This window comes from Heteronotia binoei, chromosome 18, assembly GCF_032191835.1.
Source record: "Heteronotia binoei isolate CCM8104 ecotype False Entrance Well chromosome 18, APGP_CSIRO_Hbin_v1, whole genome shotgun sequence".
NCBI classification, from domain to species: domain Eukaryota; kingdom Metazoa; phylum Chordata; class Lepidosauria; order Squamata; family Gekkonidae; genus Heteronotia; species Heteronotia binoei.
Window position 1 is genome coordinate 5,290,764 of NC_083240.1, and position 15,847 is coordinate 5,306,610.

Below are 15,847 nucleotides of genomic sequence, written 5' to 3' on the forward strand. Positions count from 1 at the left end.
GTTGGGGAGGAGTGCAGCTCAGCGGAAGAGCATCTGCTTGGCATGCAGAAGGTCCCGGGTTCAATCCCCGGCATCTCCAATTAAAAGGATCAAGCAATAGGTGACGTGAAAGACCTCCGCCTGAGATCCAGGAGAGCTGCTGCCAGTCTGAATATAGAAGACTGCCTTTGATGACTGGACAGGAGCTGTGGCTCAGTGGTAAAGTATCAGCTTTGCATGAATGAGGTCCCAGGTTCAATCCCCGGCATCTCCAGTTAAAAGGACCAGACAGGAGGTGATGTGGAAGACCTCAGCCTGAGAATGAGACCCTGGAGAGCTGCTGCTGGTCTGAGTAGACAAGACTGATAGACCAAGGGACTGATTCAGTATACATGCAGAAAGATGAAGACAATCAGCCAGGTGGCTATGGGATTGTGGGTGAGCGCCCCCCCTCCTTCAGTCCTACAATATGCAATAGGGACAATGAGGCTTACTTACCTTACAAGGCCATTAGAGGCCATGCAACAAGTTAGTACACCATTACTTTGAATGGTAGGGGCCGTGGCTCAGTGGTAGAGCATCTGCTTGGCATGCAGAAGGTCTCAGGTTCATTCCCCGGCATCTCCAGTTAAAAGGACAAGGCAGGAGGTGATGGGAAAGACCTCAGCCTGAGACCATGGAGACTAATGGAGAAGGGCTGTGGCTCAGTGGTAGAGCATTTGCTTGGCATGCAGAAGGTCCCTAGGTTCAATCCCTGGCATCTCCAGCTAAAAGGACCAGGTGGTAGGTGATGAGCAAGACCTCAGCCTGAGACCCTGGGGAGCCGCTGCCAGTCTGAGTAGACAATGCTGACCTTGCTAGACCGAGGGTCTGATTCAATAGAAGGCAGCTTCATGTGTCCATGTACCATACAAATTCTAACTACGATTGTTGCAAATGTATGTTTAGTGAGCTCTACTGCTGCACTTAGGCTGAGAAAGTGCAGCTGGACGCCCTAGTGAGTGTCATGGCTGAGCAGAGATTGGAGTAACAATCAAGAGCCCCTCTCAACCGCCAATATTTTCTTCAACTGCCATCTCCTCCACGTTCCCAGTGCAGCCTTATTTATTTATTTATTTCATTTAAAGCAGGCCCGAGGGCTGGATCAGGGCTCCTATCAGGCCCACGAGCAACTCTCTGTCATCTGCTTCCTTCTCTCTCTCGCTCCCTTCTGCATCACAGCTTGCTCTGCCAGGCTTGCTCAATTGCACAGGAGCCACAGAGCAAAGCCTCTATTTTCTCCATTGCTTGATCTAGCTGCCCTGAATGCTGGTCTGCCCACTGTGGCTCATCTTCTGCTGCAATGTGCCAGAGAGGGTGTGTGTTAATGGGTACAGTCTAGATCAGGGGTGTCAAACATATGACCCAGGGCTGAATCAGGCCCCCGGAGGGCTCCTATCAGGCCCACGAGCAACTGGCTGTCATCTGCTTTCTTCTCCCTCTCTTTTGCTCCTTTCTGCATCACAGCTTGCTTTGCCAGGCTTGCTCAATCGCACAGGAGCCACAGAGCAAAGCCTCTATTTTCTCCATTGCTTGACCAGCACATGAAGCAACTTATGTACAAAAGTTCACAATGCCCAGCCATTTCATGTTTTCCCCTAGGTCTTAGGCTCAAAGCATTGACCATGAGATTTCTGTAATTAATGTCAATAAATCAAAAGCAGGTTTACAACTTACAGACATATACCTGAACAACACCTGAACAGCCTACTCAAAATTGCTACAGTACAGACATCGTATAAGACAGAAAACCTAGGTCTTGATTCAGTCCTGAAGGATTCATTGTCTTTAGCTTCATTATCAATTCCAGTTCAGCAGTCTCCCTTTCTACTCTCCTTTTGAAATTCTTTTGAAAGAGAACTTGAAAGGGATTTGCTACATCTGCTACCTGACACCCTTTATCTGGAGATGCCCAGGACTGAATGTGGAACGTCGAGCAACTCACTGTGGCTGGCAGGACATGTTCCAGAACAGCAATTCATGCAGAAGTATAACAAGCACACTCTCCACCAAGAATTATGGAATCATTCATTTCACCTGATACAGAAATGCTGCAAACCCCCCACCAACCACAGAAAAGGTCAACTGGAAAGAGGCAAGGGCTGAGCATGCAGAGACACAACAAGAAACCGCCTCTGTATGGACAACATATGTGCATCGCACATATTGAGAGTTTTGGCTTGCTGATGCCTTTAATTATTGCAGTCTTCTATTGTGGTATACTGGAGGGCCGGGGAAACCTGACTGTGGAGTTACTGAGACAGAATATCCACACAAAGCCAGTGATCTGCCAGCAAGACCAACATAAAAGGAGAATGCTTTGCAAACAATTAAGAGAAGGACGGAAGGAAGGAAGGAAGGAAGGAAGGAAGGAAGGAAGGAAGGAAGGAAGGAAGGAAGGAAGGAAGGAAGGAAGGAAGGAAGGAAGGAAGGAAGGAAGGAAGGAAGGAAGGAAGGAAGGAAGGAAGGAAGGAAGGAAGAAAGAAAGAAAGAAAGAAAGAAAGAAAGAAAGAAAGAAAGAAAGAAAGAAAGAAAGAAAGAAAGAAAGAAAGAAAGAAAGAAAGAAAGAAAGAATCAAACAGGGTGTGTGAGTGCGCATGTTTCCACTTTGGTAATCATTAGCCAAGTAATTCATTAGAACTTTTAATCGAGTCACAGGCTCTCTTTTCAGGCCTTCTCCTTCGTCTTCCCCTGCCGACGCCAACCCCCTTTCCCCCCCAACCCGCCATCTATGCCTTTTCCAGTCAGGGATTTATTAAAATTAAACATATTAGATGGAACTCCAGATACTGAAAACTGCTCAGCGAAGCCTGCAGTAGGGGAACGCGGCACAAACACCCGAGACGTTTGTCTCTAAATTGCTCTAAATACCTTTTGCAAATGAAATTCTAACCCAGCTGCTATTGAGAGATTGGGGGTGGGGCGACAGAGAAAAAAACAAGGAATAACTGGTCATTTCCAAGCGGTCTTAATATCGCACGATATCCCGGGTTCGTTGTCAGAGGGGAGGGGAGCCCAGGGCCGAGGGAGGCGCTAAAGGATCTCTCGGCAAGTATAGATTTCGGCTCGGGTTACCGTGAGCAATCAACACAGCTTTTAGGCTCAGCTTTCCCCTGCTTCATTGCTTCGATGATAGAGTCGAAATCCCAAAAGCTTTTATGATTAATTACTCCCCGTAGGTCTGCATATTTCAAGGAAAGGGAAAGAAAAGAAAAGGAAAAAAGAAACACCACTAACGCCAGCCCCTGCGCAGCGGGAGCACAGAGCTGCGAGCAACGGCTCTGCAGGCCGGTTGGGCAGCCAGGGAACGGCAAGAGCGCGGCACCCGACGGCCAGCATCTCACCGTGGGGCTGCCGGATCCAGAGGCTTCACAATTCCATGCCCCTTTTTTTAAAAAAGGGAAAGAAAAAAGAACCGAGATGCTTGAAAGACGAACAGTGCACGTTGGCCACACGTGCCAAATTCATGGGCTTCGGATGACTTGCATCATTGCACTAGAAGAAGAAGAAGACTGCAGATTTACACCCTGCCTTTCTCTCTGAATCAGACACTCAGAGCAACTTACAATCTCCTATATCTTCTCCCCCCACAACAGACACCCTGTGAGGTGGGTGGGGCTGAGAGGGCTCTCACAGCAGCTGCCCTTTCAAGGACAACCTCTGCCAGAGCTATGGCTGACTCAAGGCCATTCCAGCAGCTGCAAGTGGAGGAGTGAGGAATCAAACCTGGTAAGAGTCCGCACACTTAACCACTACATCAAACTGGATCTCACTAAGTGCCTGAGATCCACCGTGTAGTCAGGTGGCTTGGGTGTGTGTGTGTGTGTGTGTGTGTGTGTGTGTGTGTGGCGGGGGGTTCCCTCTAAGCTGAGTCAGTGTGAGCTAGCTCAGTTTTTTAGTCTCCAGCTCACACATTCTTGTCTCAGCTCAGGAAGGACGGCCCCAGAGCAAACTAATTAGAGAGAGCCAGTTTGGCATAGTGGTTAAGTGTGCGGACTCTTACCTGGGAGAACCGGGTTGGATTCCCCACTCCTCCCCTTGCAGCTGCTGGAATGGCCTTGGGTCAGCCGTGGCTCTCGCAGAGCTGCCCTTGAAAGGGCAGCTTCGGGGAGAGCTCTCTCAGCCCCGCCCACCTCACAGGGTGTCTGTTGTGGGAGAGGAAGATAAAGGAGATTGTGAGCCACTCTGAGATTCAGAGTGGAGGGCGGGATATAAATCCAGTATCATCATCATCACTTGCAGCTGCTGGCACGGCCTTGGGTCAGCCATAGCTCTCACAGATCTGTCCTTGAAAGGGCAGCTTCTGGGAAAGCTCTCAGCCCCACCCACCTCACAGGGTGTCTGTTGTGGGGGAAGAAGGTAAAGAAGATTGTAGGCCACTCTGGGATGCTGAGATTCAGAGTGGAGGGCGGGATACAAATTCAATGTCTTCTTTTTCTTCTTCTTCTTCTTCTAATTTATGCAGTAGATCACAACTCTAGCGTCAGTTGCTCATGAATGAGAATTTCTGCTCATGAGACTCCACAGCTTAGAGGGAGTGCTGGCGTGAAGTGCCATCAACAGAGGTGCTTTGCCCTTGCCTGCCTCTGCGTAGCCACCCTGGACTTCCTGGGCACTCTCTCATCCAGACACTAACCTGGGCTGACCCTGCATAGCTTCTGAGGTCTGACGAGATCAGGCCAGCCTGGGCCATCCGGGGCAGGACAGGGCAGGGGCCTCCATACCCACTGAAAGCAACAGATGCGGAGGCCCGTTTCTCCCTTAAGTGGTAAAACCTGAGTCTGATTTGTGCTTCCCTTCAGACGGCAGGTGCAGTGCTGGCGCGGCAGAACTCTGCTATGGGAACAGGCAGAAATTCCCTGCATGTGGGAATGTAATGCGTTGGGGAGAAAGTTAGCCTAGATTCTTTCCCTTTGCCACGGTCAATTTTCTATGTGCAAGGATTCTTGTTTGTAGCAGTTTTTAATCGCCAAGCATACACAGTTCTCTTCTCCCTCCATTTTATTCTTACAACAGATAGGGAGGGGACGGTGGCTCAGTGTTAGAGCATCTGCTTGGGAAGCAGAAGGTCCCAGGTTCAATCCCTGGCATCTCCAAAAAAGGGTCCAGGCAAATAGGTGTGAAAAACCTCAGCTTGAGACCCTGGAGAGCCGCTGCCAGTCTGAGAAGACAATACTGACTTTGATGGACCGAGGGTCTGATTCAGTATAAGGCAGCTTCATATGTTCATATGCTGGGTGGGGGATGGTGATGGAAACTGGTCAAGCTCACCTACTACACTTACAGTGCAATCCTAAAAAGAGCTACACCCTTCCAAGCTCATTGACTTCGGTGGACTTAGAAGGTTCTAACTGTGCTTAGGATTACGTATGGATGGAACACTCTGTCTGGGGCAGTGATGCTCTGTCTTCTTGGTGCTTGAGGGACAACAGTGGGAGGGCTTCTGGAGTTCTGGCCCCACTGGTGGACCTCCTGATGGTGCCTGGGTTTGGCCACTGTGTGACACAGAGTGTTGGACTGGAGGGGCCATTGGCCTGATCCAGCTTGGCTGCTCTTATGTTCTTATGTCTGGGGCAGCGATGCTCTGTCTTCTTGGTGCTTGGAGGACAACAGTGGGAGGAGTTCTGGCCGCATGAGTGGACTTCCTGATGGCCCCTGGGGGACACAGAGTGTTGGACTGGATGGACCACTGGCCTGATCCAACATGGCTTCTCTTATGTTCTTATTGCCCTGTTAATAACCAGGTGAAGCCCTGACCTTCCATCTCCTCATCATGTAAGCCCCCTTCTGCCTTTGCACATGGTGCAGCTCAGTGAGAACTTGCATAGGAGAAACTGCAGCTTTTCTTTTTGGAAAGCAGACAAGAGAATCTGGACTTTTTACTGCCTGCATTTCCAGGGACTATTTTGTTGTTTATTTAGCAAGGCAGCCTTTAAAAATCATTGTCCTGAGCCCTTCTGAATGCCGTTTGGTAGAAAACAGAAGCAGAAATGACTAAAATGAAATTAACAATGTACAGCTTGCAATCAGGCTTTTCTTGTCCTTTCACAGGGACTAGAAACCTGCTTTCCTATTTTAAATAATTAAAGAAGGAGAGCTCAGAAACAAAAAGTGGGTCCTTTAAGAAGAAGAAGATTAAGTATTTAAGAGGAGGAAAAGAAAGCCCTGTTGCCCAAGAATTGTGGCAGAACTGCATACAGAGCAGCTTCCGTCTGCCCGAAACAATGCTGAATTTCATGAGATGCAGTTCTTTTTGCTTCTGGAAGGGTCTGGCAGGCAACAGCCTGACCTTTTGGACTGTGAAAGGAAGATGACCCCAAATTTAACCTTAACCTAACCTTTACACCCACGGTGGCCCATACACTTCATTGCGCAGCCTGGTTCTCCTCTGAAGCAGGTGACCTTTTCACCTGCAGCTGGTCGCTTACTCTGTCCTACAGAGAACCGAGGAAGAAAGCCGGCAGCATTTAACCATTTGTGCTTCTGGGAAAGAGAGAGCGTGGCAACAAACACGGAGGTTTGCAACACAAGTCTCTGCACTGCATTACATTTGCCAAGAGCTTTTGCCTGCTCCGGATGAAAACCTAAATCTCATTTCTCAAGACTCCTGAATCCGTACATGTGAAAATTTCCCAAGTTGAGAAGACGGGTGGGAAATGCATCAAGACGACAAATTGCGCTACGAAAGGCTGAAAGAGCCTACAGACACAGGCGGAAAGTTAAAGAACTACTATGATAATTTTGTACCTTTTTTCTTGAGAAATGCTCGTCTGGTTGCAAGGGGGCTTTGGCGGACCCGGGAGTTCTGTAGAAACTTCACTGCCGTTGCAATCTAAAAAGTGGGGAAGGAATTGGGGGGAAGAGGAAAAGAAAGAAAGAGATTTAAGTTGAGACATGTTAGGATCCAGATACACTCGACATGCGCGTGCTGCATTGTTTCGCTGCAGCCAAGTGCCCAAAACTCAGGAAAAAAATCTCCAGTTAGAAAGCACGGTCACTCGGATGCCATAATTAAGATCCGTGGATGCATCAGATGAGACAGATTTACTGTTGTATTTAAACCCAGAGAGGAAGGGGCAAGGCACAAGTAACCAAGGTAATGTTTGCATGGTTCATAAGCCCTTTTCAGAATGGCAGGGGAAAAAATCGCAACTTTTTCTCATGGTTTCATAAGGCGTCCAGCCCTCATGAATGCAAAGGTAAACATGAAAATATGGCCCCCCAAAAAACCTGCGAAGATGAGAAATGGAAAGGAAGTGAATGAAGACCATGTCTGCTATGCTTTGGGCTCTCCAGCTGTATCCCCAAAAGAAAATCATACCTTTTATAAAAGCTATGAAGGTTGGGGGTGGTGGAATTGGGGGGTTTCCTCCAGAGCTGAAGATCAAAAACGTTACAGCAGAAAAGACATCGAAACTATGAGAACAAGTCAATTTACAAAGGCCCCAATCGTTTGTTTTTCAAGTCTCACATTCCTTAAGATTTTCCAAGGCCTGGTTACATTTCTTAATGCTTTCAAGGCACTGATTTGAGAATCTGAATATTGTATAATAGTTACGTGGCCCCTGAGATGATGACGGCCACGGGCAAGGCCTGGCTGTTTCTCCCTCCCACCAAATCCACAACATGGAGATAATACCGGACTGCTGTGAGGGGCACAGAGAAAATATTAGACATGTTGCCAAATTTCAGGAATGTGGAGTTTTGATTTTACACATCTGGGATTCTAACTTGGGTTTTTCCTACTCAGGACAAAAGTACAGCTGCCTTTCCCCTTAATCATATCAACAAAATTCACTAGAAATAGTACTGATAAAATCAGTGACCGTTTTTGCATTCAAGTAGGACGGCATGCCAGAAACAAACGAAACAGAAAAACTCGCAAAAGCAGGACAGAAATGCAATATGCACAAAAAGTAAAAGGAAGAAGAAGAAGACTGCAGATTTATACCCTGCCCTTCTCTCTGAATCAGAGACTCAGAGCGGCTTACAATCGCCTATATCTTCTCCCCCCACAACAGACACCCTGTGAGATGGGTGGGGCTGAGAGGGCTCTCCTAGAAGCTGCCCTTTCAAGGACAACCTCTGCCAGAGCTCTGGCTGACCCAAGGACATTCCAGTAGCTGCAAGTGGAGGAGTGGGGAATCAAACTCAGTTCTCCCAGGTAAGAGTCCGCACACTTAACCACTACACCAAACTGGCTAAAGTAAATTGTCTATTTGTACATCTACATGTATAAGAGCCCGTGGCGCAGAGTGGTAAAGCTACAGTACTGCAGTCAGAGCCCTCTGCTCACGACCTGAGTTCGATCCCAGCGAAAGCTGGTTCAGGTAGCTGGCTCCAGGTTGACTAAGCCTTCCATCCTTCCGAGGTCAGTAAAAGGAGTATCCAGCTTGCTGGGGAGAAAGTGTGTAGATGACTTGGGAAGGCAATGGCAAAACCACCCCGTAAAAAGTCTGCCGTGAAAACGTTGTGAAAGCAACATCACCCCAGAGTCAAAAATGACTGGTGCTTGCACAGGCGACCTTTCCTTTTCCTTACATCTACATGTAGCTCTTTGAATACTAGAAACATGAACAGCCCCATGAAATGAACATATGAAGCTGCCTTATACTGAATCAGACACTCGGTCCATCAAAGTCAGTATTGTCTTCGCTTTTCACACCTATTTGCCTGGACCCTTTTTTGGAGATGCCGGGGATTGAACCTGGGACCTTCTGCTTCCCAAGCAGATGCTCTACCACTGAGCCACCGTCCCTTCCCAATGTATCTTAACTGTTATTTTATAAATTGTAACTGTAAATATTTTGTATTGACTGTTAGCCGCCCTGAGTCTGCTTGCAGACAGGGCGGGATAGAAGACTAAAGTAATAATAAATAACTAAATTAATAATAGTGCACAAATAATATCATTCGTATTTGTTAGAGAATCTTGCCAGTAAGTGAGGTGCTCTGTAATTGTCTCCGCTTCTATTTAACAACTGTTCAAAACCAGCCTGGGTGTCTCCTATACTTTGCTTCAGGCTCACGTGTATGAAACTTTCCCTGTCTGGAACTCTGAACATTATCAGGTGACTCCCTAAAGCAGAGGGGTGTCGAACTCATTTGTTATGAGGGCCAGATCTGATATAAATGAGGCTTTGTTGGGGCCATGTGTGTACCTATTTAAGATTAGATAGCAGAGATATAAACCTTATAAAGAACACAGACAAGCACAATTAATTTTTTTTTAAAAAAACATGCTTAAAACATTAGCACACGTTGGTTTGAAAGGTGCTTTCTTTGTATTTCTTCCATGGGATTCAGGGAACTGGGCAAAGGAAGCTCCGACTCTTTCCTTCCTTCCTCAGGGGACCAGGTGGGGGAGGAGTCTCAGCCAATAGAAGGAAGAGAGGCTTGGGCTCAGTAGCTCTGCTGTGTGATTGAGAGAGCCTGGAAAAATAAGCTGTGCCTCCACCCACCCCCCTCCTCCCCAAGGGAGAAACCTCAGCCAACCGAGAAAATAGCTCTGTAGCTCCTGTGCAATTGAGCAAGCCTGGCAAAGCAAGCTGTGATGCAGAAGGAAGCAAGAGAGAGGGAGAAGGAAGCAGATGACAGCCAGTTGCTCAGGGGCCTGATAGGAGCCCTCCAGGGGCCTGATTCGCCCCCTGGGCCACATGTTTGATGCCCCTGCCCTAAAGGATTGCGGGAGTCTCTCTGCACTGCTTGCTTCAGGAGCCAAGCACCGGTTGGCAAGTGCAAGGAACTGTCTGTCACCCAGCCGTGTTGGCCAGTGCCCACGGAGCGCCTGGCTCCCTCCTTCCTAGGTACTCAGTTGCCAGGCCCTGAGCATATCGAAGGGGAGCGTGATAACCGGTGCTCCTATGGCCCTGCGAACTTTGAGATCTTCAAGGAAAGGGTGGCAAAAAGGAAAGACAGAACTTGACAAGCTCAGAGGAGTTACAGCTAAGGTTTACGTGTCTTTTCTCGGTGTTCAAAGAAACACGCCCCCCCCCCCCAACCTACTGTCGTGATTCGAACGCTTGCCTTCACCTGTTTTTCAAATATGCAATCTCAGGTCAAGGAGCAAGGTTCTGATGGGCTCTAATGGCCCTTTCTAGGTACTCCGCAGCACATTCCATCAATGTTGTGTGTGTGTCGTTTCTCCCCCCCCCCCCCTTTTAAATTGCATCTCTTATTTCTTTAAATACATTAATCAGACTAGTGTAGGCAAAACGGATCCATCGGACAATGCAATATACATGAATTATCATCTATCCAACATGCATAATGGCTTAAAAAAACATAATAGCAGGTGTAGTTTAAATGATTAGTTATTACACCTGCGGTGGGTCTGATTCAATTGGGGAAAATCATCTTTAATAGGTTAAAAGGTTTAGATCACCCGGCTTCCCCCTTAAAGTGGCTGTAGAGAGCGCATGATGGAGTATCCTGTCATTACTAATTCATTTAAGAAAAGCACGGAGGGATACAGCAAAGAACAGCATAAATGAGCCAATCCAATTTAGACATCAGGTAAAGCAGAAAAACACCTTTTTAAAAAGCATGATAAATGAATTTGGGGAGGGAGATGAAATTCATATTTTTATTTTTAACGGGAAATTTGACCAAGTCCCAGCACGCTTTACAGTTTGGGGAGGAGGGAGAGGCAAAAGTGAGCAGGGCGGGGAAGACAAATCCACTTTTTAAAGTTTAGCATTCAATCACCCCCGGAGCCGTAAAATAATATAGAGCCCGCCCACCTCTCCGCGACACATAAAGCGCCACTTTGATCTTGTTTATGCTCCTCTTGATCTGTCTCGCTGGAAATGCCGGCGATAGGGAAATTGCACATTTAAATGGCATGGATATCGGTGCGCCAGATGCAGAAGCATAAATGCCACAAATTAATAACTGCAGAGAAAATGTGCTGAACAAGAAAGATGTCCGAATAAGCAGACATGAAGACGTGCCAGCGTATCAAAAACTACTTTTCTTATATTAATCACTTGCTTCTTTGGGAACTCTTGAAGCGTGCTGTGCTCTCCGCTCCTCTGGGGGAAACGATGCCAATACAGAAACATTTGTTCAGGCCCAGGCCTTGGATTCAGCAGGAGCTCAGCTCCTGAACCTTTCTGAGGGTTCCCCCTCCTCCTCCCCACCTACCTTGTCCACTGAATAGTAGATGCAGCTGCATAACAATTCCTGGATTAGGAGAGCAGCCAGCCAGCCACCAGGAGTTTTGCCACACCCCCAGCAGCCCTCATTAACCTCTGCAGAAACCCGCCCCACCCTTTCTCCACTTCTTATGTGATTCTGGGTGGCGGGTGGCTTGCTAACCTTTTGACTGTGGGGGGGGGGGGCGGTCAAGGAGAGCCCCCTTGCTCGCCTGGGGCTCTTCTTTCTTGCATGGGGTTGCTTTTGGCTGGCAGGGTGGGGCAGCATATGCTCATGAGAAGTTAATGAGCTCCACCACCTATTTTTCTACAAAAGGACCCCTATTCAGGCCTAGCTATGAGCTCACTTCCAAAGCCTCTCCAAGGTGGATTCTTGTCACCTGAAATTCCCTAAATTGAATGTCGATCCAGATTCCCAGCTGTCACTTGGCCTCTTCCAAATCCTGAGAAGCTCTGGCCAACAGAAAAAAGCCTCAGGCCACAAATTCATGCCAGTGTGCCATTCTCACTTTGAGAACAAAGTTATAGAACAACCTGATTTGGTGTAGTGGTTAAGTGTGCGGATTCCTATCTGGGAGAACCGGGTTTGATTCCCCACTCTTCCACATGCACCTGCTGGAATGGCCTTGGGTTAGCCATAGCTCTGGCAGGAGTTGTCCTTGAAAGGGCAGCTGCTGTGAGAGTCCCCTCAGCCCCACCCACCTCACAGGGTGTCTGCTGTGGGGGGAGAAGATATAGGAGATTGTAAGTCGCTCTGAGTCTCTGATGCAGAGAGAAGAGTGGGGTATAAATCTGCAGTCTTCTTAAGAGTGTGGACTCTTATCTGGGAGAACCAGGTTTGACTCCCCACTCCTCCACTTGCACCTGCTGGAATGGCCTTGGGTTAGTCATGACTCTCGTAGGAGTTGTCCTTGAAATGGCAGCTACTGTGAGAGCCCTCTCAGCCCCACCTACCTCACAGGTTGTCTGTTGTGGGGGGAGAAGATATAGGAGATTGTAAGCCTCTCTGAGTCTCTGATGCAGAGAGACTGCAGTCTTCTTCAAGAGCAATGCACAGAGACTCATGACTTTCTTGGCTGACAACAAACTGCAGTTTGTATTGATGACCCATCTGGATGAAATGGCAAATTGCTGTTTGTTCCTGCACCTACAAACCAGGTCCTCACCCATGGTTTAAGCCTACATTGTGCACATGGCGGCAAGCTACTGAGAACCAGAGTGACTCGAATCTATGAGCGGTGAAAGGAGTTGGGGAAAGTGAAGAGAATAGAGGAACAACTGAATCCAAGGGCTTGCAAGATTTCATTCTCCTGTCAATATGGTTCCTTGCAGCATCTGTCTAAAGCCAAGGGTCCCAGAGTAGAATTGGAGTGGTTAAGATCTGGCTGCCTTGTTGAAGCTGAGCAGGAGCAGTTCTGGTTAACCCCGGAAAAGAAGACTTCAAGGAATCTTATGTAAGAATTCCACAATTGCAGGTGAGATGTAAACATAAATCAAGAAACGTATTCAGGGTGTTGATGTTACAAAGGCCCATTCCAAATGAAACTTTCTGATAGCGTCAGAGTTCAGCATTGGCATAGCTAACCAGGGCTTTTTTTGTAGGAGGAATTCCTTTGCATATTAGGCCACACACCCCTGATGTAGCCAATCCTCCCCTGATGTAGCCAATCCTCCTGGAGTTTACAGCAGGCCCTGTAAGCTCTCGGAGGATTGGCTACATCACGGGGGTGTGGCCTAATATGCAAAGGAGTTCCTGCTACAAAAAAAGCCCCAAGCTAAACTACTATTCTCAATTATATGTGTTACTCTTGAATAAAATGGCAAAAGTTCATGAAGATCAGAGCTTAGAAAGCAGGAATGATTACCTACGGGGCCATACAACATAACCATTTTGGCGGTAGGCAAACCTTTAGGCCAAGCAAAGAGAAGTCCATCTTCACATGACGGATATTCCCTTCAGGAAATGTACCGGCACAAGTTGCGGTGATTGTAACTTTTAGAAGCTTTTTTTAAAAGCATTGTTTTTTAAAAAAAAACATATTGAAGAAGTTTTTGTCAGATCGATCTATTGATCTCTACCTATCGATCTCTACCGTCAATCAATCGATTGATCTGACATAAACTTCTTTACTATTTTTTCTGTCTAGCTTGCCTATTATTATCATTATTAATTATTATTATTATCATTCATTGTTGAATCGCCCCATCCCAGCTAGTGCCAGGCTCTGGGCGATGTACAACATTAAAACAGAATACATATATTAAAAATAGTTACATTAAAAATAGATTACAAAATCCCAATGGCATCTCGTTTAAAGTGCTATTGATCAGTCATTACATCAGGGGTGGGGGAATCCCTCCCCCCAAGAGTGCTGCATAATGCTAAAAGAGCTAAAACTTCTGGCTGCCAGACAATCTTAGGCTCTCCTGGCCACAGGATCACACTGGAGGAGAAGGAGGAGGAGGATAAATTATTATTACCACAGAGGTTAAGAAGAGAACTTACACAACCTAGAGGCAAGACAGCTGCAAATCAGAAGGGTGTAGTGGGGCACCTCTGATAGGTCCCAAACGCAAAGTTTTCACAGCTGGCCAGAGCAGAACAGGAAAAGGGCTGGTCTAAATGAGTCTTGGAGCTGATCTTGTCCAGCCATGGTCTCCAAACTGTGTTCCAGGGAAGTCTGGGATTCCTCAAAAGGTTCCTTCCCTCAAAGTCTCCTTGTCGTCCCTTTCTGATCTTCCCGACTGCATGCAGAAGCAAGTAAGTCAGCGGGGAGTAGAGCTCTGAGTATCGGAGAAGATTCTGGGATACTCAGGTTCAGGGCTCTTCTATGCCATGGAAGCTTCCTACATGATCTTGCACCACTCTCTCTAAGTCTAGTATTTTTTGCACCATAAGACTCACTTTCCCCCCGCAAAAAAGTGGAGGGAAAAGTGTGTGCGTCTTAAGGAGCGAATACTGCAAAAAATTCACACAAATGCCTCTAAATTCACACAAACGGCTCTAAAAACTAGGTGCGTCTTATGCTCAGGTGCGTCTTATGGAGCGAAAAATACGGTATCTTCTCAGGTGGGCAGCTATGTTGGTCTGAAGCAACAGAACAAAATCGGAGTCCAGTAGCACCTTTAAGACCAGCAAAGTTTTATTTAGAATGTAAGCCTTCATATGCATGCGCACTTCATCAGACAATGGAATGGGGTGCAGTGAGCAGAGCTACATATAGCTGGAGGGCAGCGGTTAAGAATGCAAAGTGGTACCAAGTTAGAATCCAATGGCAAAATAGTGAAATTAACACACTGAAAGAACATTCGGTCTGGATAGCATTTGCGTAGGAAATTAATAAAACAGTGACATGTCAGAATGGGAGAAGGATGATGAGAGTGTCATAAGGCAATAAATGGAGTCTGTTAGTTGCTCTATTGCTCTCAACTGAAAATATGTCTTTCCTGGAGGTGTTCCTGTCCACCTAATTTACTTTTTAGCATGTAACATACATCTTCTCAGGACTGCTGTTGTGAGGGATAAAATTAACGAGGGGAGGAAAGCGCTGTAAATTGCTTTGGGGAGAAAAATAAATTTGAAAAAGCCTTGGGTTTACATCCTAGGGTGCACTAGAATGTACCAAGGAGCCCTGTGGCGCAGAGTGGTAAAGCTGCAGTACTGCAGTCTGAGCTCTCTGCTCACGACCTGAGTTCGATCCCAGCAGAAGCTGGGTTCAGGTAGCCAACTCAAGGTTGACCCAGCCTTCCATCCTTCCGAGGTCAGTAAAAGGAGTACCCAGCTTGCTGGAGGGAAAGTGTAGATGACTGGGGAAGGCAATGGCAAACCACCCCATAAAAAGTCTGCTGTAAAAACGTCGTGATGTGACATCACCCCAGAGTCAGAAACGACTGGTGCTTGCACAGGGGACTACCTTTACCTTTTCTGAATGTACACATGCTGAAAGCCATGTCCAAAATCTCCTTCCTAAACGGCCTCCATAAAACAAGCATACATCCCAGAATCCTTGGAACATGCAAGGACTCCATGGCAAAACCCCAGGGGTTTCCTCCTAGAGATCTCATGGCAAACGTCAGTTTCACTTTTATATTTAATTCAGCAAGACACGCGTTGAGATTTTTCAGGATTAGGATTCAGATTAAAAATAATTAATTTAAAAAAAAAACAACACCAACCCAGTCTGTTGGCCTGTTTAATCCTTTTTAATTGGTCAAATGGCTTTTAATTGATTGAGCTAACCAATTACATGTTGTAGTCTGATGTGTTTTTAAAAAATTAACATTAGAAATAAGTGGCAGAACGCTTGGAGGGCGATTCCAGAGAGGAGTCTGGTCCGGCCCACAGTTTACTCTGCGGCGACGAAGGAGATCTCGGCCGCTAAACATGGAGGATCCACTGAACAATAATGGCCAGCAGCCATTAAATGAATCAGTCTGAAGCTCTTTTAAAGCCATTGATGCTAGCAGCCCTCACTACATCCTGTGGCCATGAGTTCCACAAGATAATGTGGTGCTGTGCATAGATTTACTGCCCATCTGTTTAACTAGATGTTCCTGAATTCGAGTTTTATGGGAGAGGAAAGGGGGGACCAATCCCTTATCTATCCATAGTTTTAAGAGCCTCGTGTGTCCCACCCCCTAGTTTTTTGCCTAATCCAAAAAGCACTCCCCAC

At 46.9% G+C, this 15,847-nt stretch overlaps 1 long non-coding RNA gene across 1 annotated transcript in view; it reads right to left on the bottom strand.

Moving 5' to 3' along the window:
- Positions 1-6,766: 6,766 nt before the first annotated feature.
- The window catches only part of LOC132586816 (uncharacterized), a 113,543-nt gene continuing 104,462 nt past the window's right edge, over positions 6,767-15,847 (bottom strand). The window contains exon 3 of the long non-coding RNA XR_009556389.1: positions 6,767-6,850. This is a non-coding gene — a long non-coding RNA (uncharacterized LOC132586816). The remainder of the gene's footprint in view (positions 6,851-15,847) is intronic.